Source organism: Henckelia pumila, chromosome 3 (assembly GCF_033568475.1).
Source record: "Henckelia pumila isolate YLH828 chromosome 3, ASM3356847v2, whole genome shotgun sequence".
NCBI lineage: Eukaryota > Viridiplantae > Streptophyta > Magnoliopsida > Lamiales > Gesneriaceae > Henckelia > Henckelia pumila.
Genome location: NC_133122.1, coordinates 32,343,418 through 32,351,210, shown reverse-complemented (window position 1 = coordinate 32,351,210; position 7,793 = coordinate 32,343,418). Strand labels below are relative to the sequence as shown.

General features: G+C 43.1%; 1 non-coding gene across 1 annotated transcript; it reads right to left on the bottom strand.

The window, feature by feature from the left end:
* Positions 1-7,040: 7,040 nt before the first annotated feature.
* Positions 7,041-7,146, bottom strand: LOC140894220 (small nucleolar RNA R71). Its single transcript, XR_012153764.1, has one exon. It is a non-coding gene; the product is annotated as a small nucleolar RNA R71 (small nucleolar RNA).
* Positions 7,147-7,793: the final 647 nt, after the last annotated feature.

Below are 7,793 nucleotides of genomic sequence, written 5' to 3'. Positions count from 1 at the left end.
CCAAATCGCTGTGCAACCTCTGGCACTCCTCGGTAAGCCAACCACAAAGTCCATCGTAATATTCTCCCATTTCCATTCCGGAATAGGAAGAGGTCTAAGAAGTCCTGCTGGACGCTGATGCTCTGCCTTGACTTGCTGACAAGTCAAGCACTCTGACACCACTCTCCCGATGTCACTCTTCATCCCGGGCCACCAATACAATAGCTGCAAATCTTTGTACATCTTCGTACTTCCGGGGTGAATGGAGTACGGAGATGTGTGAGCCTCTGCTAAAATCTCAGCTCTCAACTGATCGACGTTCGGTACCCACATCCTACCACGATACTGAACGATACCATCCTCCACTGTATACAAGAGGTTACCTCTAGCCTCATCCCTCTGTCTCCATCGCTGCAACTCCTCATCAGTAGACTGTCCCTCCCTAATCCGATCTCGTAGAACTGGCTGCACCGTCAACACTGACAAGCTCGGTGCATGGCCACTCGGATAAAACTCAAAGCCAAATCTCTGAATCTCGCTCTGTAGTGGTAACTGTACGGTCAAACATGATACCACTGACGACTTCCGACTCAAAGCATCGGCCACTACATTAGCTTTACCCGGATGGTAGCTAATGTCACAGTCATAGTCCTTCACCAACTCCAACCATCAGCGCTGTCTCATGTTCAACTCCTTCTGTGTGAAGAAGTACTTGAGACTCTTGTGGTCTGTGAAAATCTGGCACTTCTCGCCATACAGATAGTGCCTCCAGATTTTCAAAGAGAAAACCACTGCTGCTAACTCCAAGTCATGCGTCGGATAATTCTGCTCATGAATCTTCAGCTGCCTCGACGCATACGCAATAACCTTACCACACTGCATAAGTACTGCGCCTAAACCCAGTTTAGACGCGTCGGTGTACACCACTAACTCCTCGTGTGGTACTGTCATCGCTAACACTGGTGCAGTAGTGAGTGCTTCCTTCAGCTGATCGAAGCTCCTCTGACAGTCTGAACTCCAGATAAACTTCGCATTCTTCTTGGTCAAGGAAGTCAAGGGTACTGCAATAGAGGAAAAACCCTTGATGAACTTCCTATAATATCCTGCCAAACCCAAGAAACTGCGAATCTCCGAAGCATTCTTCGGAATACCCCAATTCTGCACTGCCTCAACCTTAGACTGATCAACTGCAATCCCATCTCTCGAAATAATGTGGCCAAGAAATGCCACCTGCTCAAGCCAAAAATCGCACTTGCTGAACTTTGCATACAAACGATGCTCCCTCAAAGTCTGCAAGGCTGTCTGAAGATGCTGAACTTTGCATACAAACGATGCTCCCTCAAAGTCTGCAAGGCTGTCTGAAGATGCTGTCTATGCTCCTCGATGCTCCTAGAATAGATCAAAATATCATCAATAAAGACTATGATGAACTGATCTAAATACGGCTGAAAGACTCGGTTCATGAGATCCATGAAAACCGCTGGAGCATTGGTCATCCCAAATGGCATCACTAAGAACTCGTAATGCCCATATCGTGTCCTGAAAGCAGTCTTGGACACATCTGTATCTCTGACACGCAACTGATGATAACCAGATCGCAGATCAATCTTGGAGAACACTGAAGCTCCCTGCAACTGGTCAAATAAATCCTCTATCCTCGGCAGTGAATACTTGTTCTTCACTGTGACCCTGTTGAGCTCTCGGTAATCGATGCACAGTCTCATACTGCCATCCTTCTTCTTCACAAATAACACCGGAGCTCCCCACGGAGAAAAGCTAGGACGAACAAAGCCTTTCTCTAACAACTCCTGAATCTGCTCCTTCAACTCTTTCATCTCGGTAGGAGCAAGTCTGTACGGTGCCTTAGAGATAGGCACGGTGTCTGGCGCTAAGTCGATGCTGAACTCCACATCTCTCACTGGTGGAATTCCTGCAACATCCTCCGGAAAGACATCCGGAAAGTCACGAACCACCTCTATCTCCGATAATGGTCTGCTAGATGGCTCTGAAGTCGTGACGATACTCGCTAGAAACCCCTGGCAACCCCGTGTCAACAACTTCCTCGCCTGAATATGAGATATCACCTGAGGCATATCACTGCTCTGAGATGCATGAAAAGTGAACGGGTCGCCTACTGTAGGTCTCACTGACACTGATCTCCGACGAAAATCAATCGAAGCTCCATTGACTGTCAACTAGTCCATACCCAAAATCAAATCGAATCCGCTCAAGGGTAAAACCACCACATCTGCTCGAATGGAGTGTCCCTGCAGCTCTAACTCCAGTTCTCGAATAACCTTCGAGGTAGAAATAATCTGCCCTGACGGCATAGTAACATCATACCCACTGTCACTACTCTCAGGTGTGATGCCTACCCGCCTGATAAACTCCAGGGAGATAAACGAATGCGTAGCCCCTGAATCTAGCAACGCAAACGTGGAGTTGCCTCCAACTAGAATTCTCCCTGCACGCAGAAAATTCCCAACAATTTCATACCACTACTAAATTTTCCCCAATGAGTCACTACAATTTCTTAATTCTAATCACAAGTAAAACATGCTTCCTATTCTAACATGCAGTTAAATAACCCAAATAACAACAAATTCCAAATCAAAGACTAAATTTTTAATCAAAGGAAAGTTATTAAAATGCTAGGGATAAGATATACCGATGATTAAGGAGGTGTCTGGATCTACCTCCTCGGCCTGCATCACAAACACCCTACCAGCGGTGTTCTTCTTCCTCGGGCAGTTAGCTCTCTGATGCCCTGGCTCCCTACAGTGGTAGCAAACTCCTGCTCCCAATAGACAAGGTCCCGAATGCATCTTCTGGCACTTCGGGCAAGTAGGATAAGCTATGGCATTAGGGGCCCCGCCCCTCTGCTGCTGCGGCCTCTGCTGCTGTGGCCTCTGCTGCTGATTCGGGCCCTTAGCCGGCCCTGTAAACTGCTTCTTTGCAGGAGGCTGCAGAGATGGTCGCTGATACCCAGCCTGAAACTGCCTCTTCCCTTGCTGCTCTCTCTGAATCTCTCTCCGACCCTCCTCGGAACGCAAGGCCCTACTGACTGCAGACTCATAAGTAAGGACGTCTGCCATGCAAACATCATGCTTGATATCCGCCCTCAAACCCTCCACAAACTGCCTCAACTTCTCTGGTGGACTATCTGAAATCAGAGGCACAAAGTGACAGCCCCTCTCGAACTGTCTCACATACTCAACCACTGTCTTGTCCCCCTGACGAAGACTCATAAACTCTCGGATCATGCGACTGCGCACATCCTCAGTGAAGTAATTGGCGTAGAAGATACGCCTAAATTCTGCCCAGGTCAGTGTAGGAAGGTGAACTCCCCTGGCAGCACCCTCCCACCATAGCGCTGCGTCACCCCTCAGCATGTACGTAGCACAGTTCACCCTGTCGGTGTCTGTGATCCCCATATAAGCAAAGATGGACTCCAGAGAGCGAATCCATCCCTCAGCCACCAAAGGATCGGTGGTACCAACAAACTCCTTGGGTCCCTTCTTCTGGAACCTCTCAGCAACGTCCTCCTCATGGGACAACCTGGGACGAGTAGCCTGCTGCTCTAACAGGGCAGTAATCCCTGCCATCATATTCGCATTGGCCTGCTCCAATGCTGCTAGAGGGTTCTGCGGAGGTGGAGGTGGAGGTGGAGGTGTAGGTGGAGATCCCCCACGTCTGTTCATCGGTCTAGGAGGCATTCTGCACCACCACATATTTCTTTACGTAAATCGCCATGCATAACTAAGTTGTTTAAAATTAATGCTAACTTAAATTCTAAAAATTAAATCATGCTATAAACACTTAAAACTTACAGACCGGTAGCGTGGATTTCTGAGCTTGCATAGCAGTAATGACCCCTCCAAGGACCGCGCTTTGATACCAACTGAAACGACCCTAACTCTATAATTAATAAATAAATATGCGGAATTTTTTTTTTTATACTTACTAAATAAAATATGTACATATATGCCCATACATATATGCACTGAATAAAAAGATTTAAAAATAAATAAATAAATAATTAAATACTTAAATAAAAATGCATTCGTTAAAATAAAATAAATATCTGAGTCAAACATTTAATTAAAAATACTGCATAAATAAAATGATTAAAATTTGCATGCACTGACAATATTCAATAAAATATTCAAAACTCACAACCACTGAAAAATAATATAAAATGTGTAACGTGCTGACATAATCAAAAACATGCATGTGACTCAGACATCTATCACGGTCACGGGGTCACTGCATGCCCGCTCATACATCCTCGCCTCCGGTGGGTACAACCTCATCCTCAACGAACTCACCTGCACCATATCAGTGTAGTGAGCCTAGAGGCCCAACATGCTAACATAACAAGGGTTTAAAATAATTTAAAACAATTAAATACTAATACATACATATACATGAATGAGCATGCTTGAAAATTTCATAACATAACATAACTTAACTTAAATAACATAATACATAAACATTGTTGCGCAATTTATTTTCTAACATTGCATGGTTGTATCCGTAGTGTAACCTTAAATCATACATTAAATACTGATCAGCGTGGAAACCAACGTACGTGGCGGTGACGAATCACCTCTTAAATTGGCAGTAAACTGCCCTTCAATAGTTCACATATGGGGACGAATCCCCCTTAAATTGTCACACTACTTCAACTTCCAACATAAAATATTTTATTATTGCTCAACCTTAAACATTTAATTATGCATAAAATTATTTCATGAATGCATGTACTTAATTAAAATGTGTGTCCTTCATATATATTTAATTTAAATTTCTTACTAACATATAAATATTAAAATATCTTCAATGCATAAAAATAATTAAATATATAATCAGGACACATGCAATTTTCTCATGGATGGTCCTGGACTGCTGGCCCTAACACTCAAGCCCATTTACACTGAGACTGGCCCAATAACATACTTAAGCCCAATAAAATTATTCTAAGCCCAATCAAATAATTGAAGCCCATTAAAGCATTCTAGGCCCAATAACAACTTAAACTGGCCCAATGGGCCCAAAACCCATAGATTGGCCCAATAACTTTTATGGGCTCAAAAGCCCATAAAATTAATAGACTAACTTAATTAAAATTTTAAAAGCCCAAATAAAATTATTTAGGAGTCCAAATAATTTTATTTCAAATTAATTGTCCCAAAAACCCATTAATTCATAAAATATTTTAAAAATAAAAAGACTCGAGCCCGGCCCACCAAACCCAGACCCGAACCCACTTAACCCGACCCACGACCCACTGACTTGACCCGGACCCAAGAACCCGACCCGGACCCAGCCCTAACCCTAAACCCGAACTCACCCTCTCCTCTCCTCCTCGGCCGCCACGTGCAGCAGCCCTTCTAGGGCTGCTGCCGCCCTGCTCCGGCCACCCCTGGCCAAAGCCCCATCGCCCAGACGTAGCCCACATCTGGGCGGTTCGAACCTAGCCAAGACCCCGACCCCATGCAGCCTGAACCGCCAAGGCCGAGTCCCCTTCCCTGAAACCCTAATCCTGCGCCTCATGGAGGCCGATCGACTCTAGATGGTTTCCTGGCTCGTTTGGCTCGAGCCCCTCGAGCCATTCGGTCCAGCCCCTCCTTACCCTACCTAGGACTCTGACCAGCAGCCATACCAGCCATGGTGGACCTGAAAACGTGATCATGAAGAAGGAAAACAAAGAACCCTACGCATAAATTGAAACAACCGAACCATCTTCTGAAAAACTTGAAAGTTTTTTATGCATACACAATCCACACAATATAATATCTGATAGGTACGAAAAAGTTGGAAGAAAATCATGCCTTTCATCGAAAATGAAGAGAAAAACGGGCGTGGGACGACTCCGGGACGACAGGAGCGATGACAACCGACTTGGACCTTCAAAAACCGAGGCTATGGTGTTCTTTCTCGTGGGAAGCCGATGAAGAAGATGATGGAGAAGGGAGGGAGGCGGCTAAGAGGGTAATCGGTTAAGGGTTTGGGGTAGATTAGGTTAGAGTTTTTATTTTAATAAAAATAGGTTTTTAGGATAATTAAAATACATAAATAAGGGTTTTTAAATTCAAAATATATAAATTAAAACTCTAACTAACAATTAAAATTTGATAATAAATTTAACAATCCCGAAATACATAATTAAGGGAATTTTACAAATACTAAAAAGTCAATATTTTGGCTTATTTTGAATAAAAATGGACTCCTAAAATTATATAAAATTAAATACTAAAAATTTTGAGATAATAAAACTCAAAATAATATTTTAGGGCTCTAAAAAGGCTCATGAAATTAATTGGCTAGAAAGTTGTCATCTCGTCCGTCCACGGTCCCGTCTACGCGATAAAATAATTAAAATACTAAAAATCATAAAAATCACTAATTATGGGTTAAATGCTTAAAAATAAATTAAATCATGCACAAATAATTCACATAATTATTTAACCCCTAAATCTAAAATTTAAATAATTAAATATCCTAATTATGCATGCGGATTTACGTATTTAAAATACCGGGTGTTACATTTTAATTGCAGTTTATGCGAAGATCTCAAAGTGCGAATTCTTTGCTCTTTGATCCAGAGATTGAACGAACTGCAAGAGCTTTGAGAAAAGCTAGGAGAGAAGAACAATTAAACATGGCTGAAGAAGATGTCAATGAATTGTCTTTGGTGCCAATTAGAGATCATTTCAGGCCAACGATCCAGGCTCACTATTCTGGAATTTCTAGAGGGACAATAAATGCCAACAACTTTGAGTTGAAGCCGACCTTAATCAACATGGTTCAGCAGAACCAATTCAATGGAATTGCCACAGCTGATCCTCACTTACACTTGCGCACTTTTCTAGAGATTACTGATATTGTTAAAATAAATGGTGTTTCTGAGGATACAATACGCTTACGTTTGTTTCCTTTTTCTCTCAAGGACATGGCACGGAGTTGGCTGCAGTCATTGCCACTAGGACGCATAACAACTTGGGAGGGCATGACTGTGAAATTCTTAGAGAAATTCTTTCCACCATCCAAGGCAACCCAGCTAAAGATTGAGATCAGTACCTTTCAACAGCATGATTCAGAACAGCTATACGAGGCATGGGAAAGGTACAAAGATTTGTTAAGGCGTTGTCCTAATCATAATTTTGCAGATTGGGAAGAAATAGAGTTTTTCTACAATGGACTGAATACGCCTACAAGAATGTCTGTGGACTCTGCTGCTGGAGGTACCATATTTGTCAAGGATCCCATTCAGGCTTATGATATGGTGGAACAGATGACTATCAATAGTTATCAATGGCCATCTGAACGTATGGGAGTCAAGAAAGAGTGTACAGTGTGGATCCTCTTACATCCATTACTGCACAGTTATCTGCGTTGAGTACACAAGTTGCTTCTCTGAACAAAGTGAATATCGCAGAACCTGCAGGTGTGTCGGTTGCCATAGATGAATCTCATCCACCTGAGGAAGCTCAATATATCAATCCCAGAGGCTATGGAAACTATCGAGGTAACCCTCCACCTAATGCTTATCATCCTGGTTTACGTAACCATGAAAATTTTTCCTATGCCAACAACAAAAATGCGTTGAAACCCCCTCCGGGATTCAATACAAATCAAGGGGAAGGTAAAGCATCGTTGGAGGATGTGGTGTCTACATTTGTTACTGAATCTAACAAGCGGATGTCGAGGACTGAAACTCGAATGGACAGCATGGAGACACACATGTGTAGTTTGGGAGCTATGATGAAATCCATGGAGACACAGATTGGACAGCTTGCAAATGCTTTGAA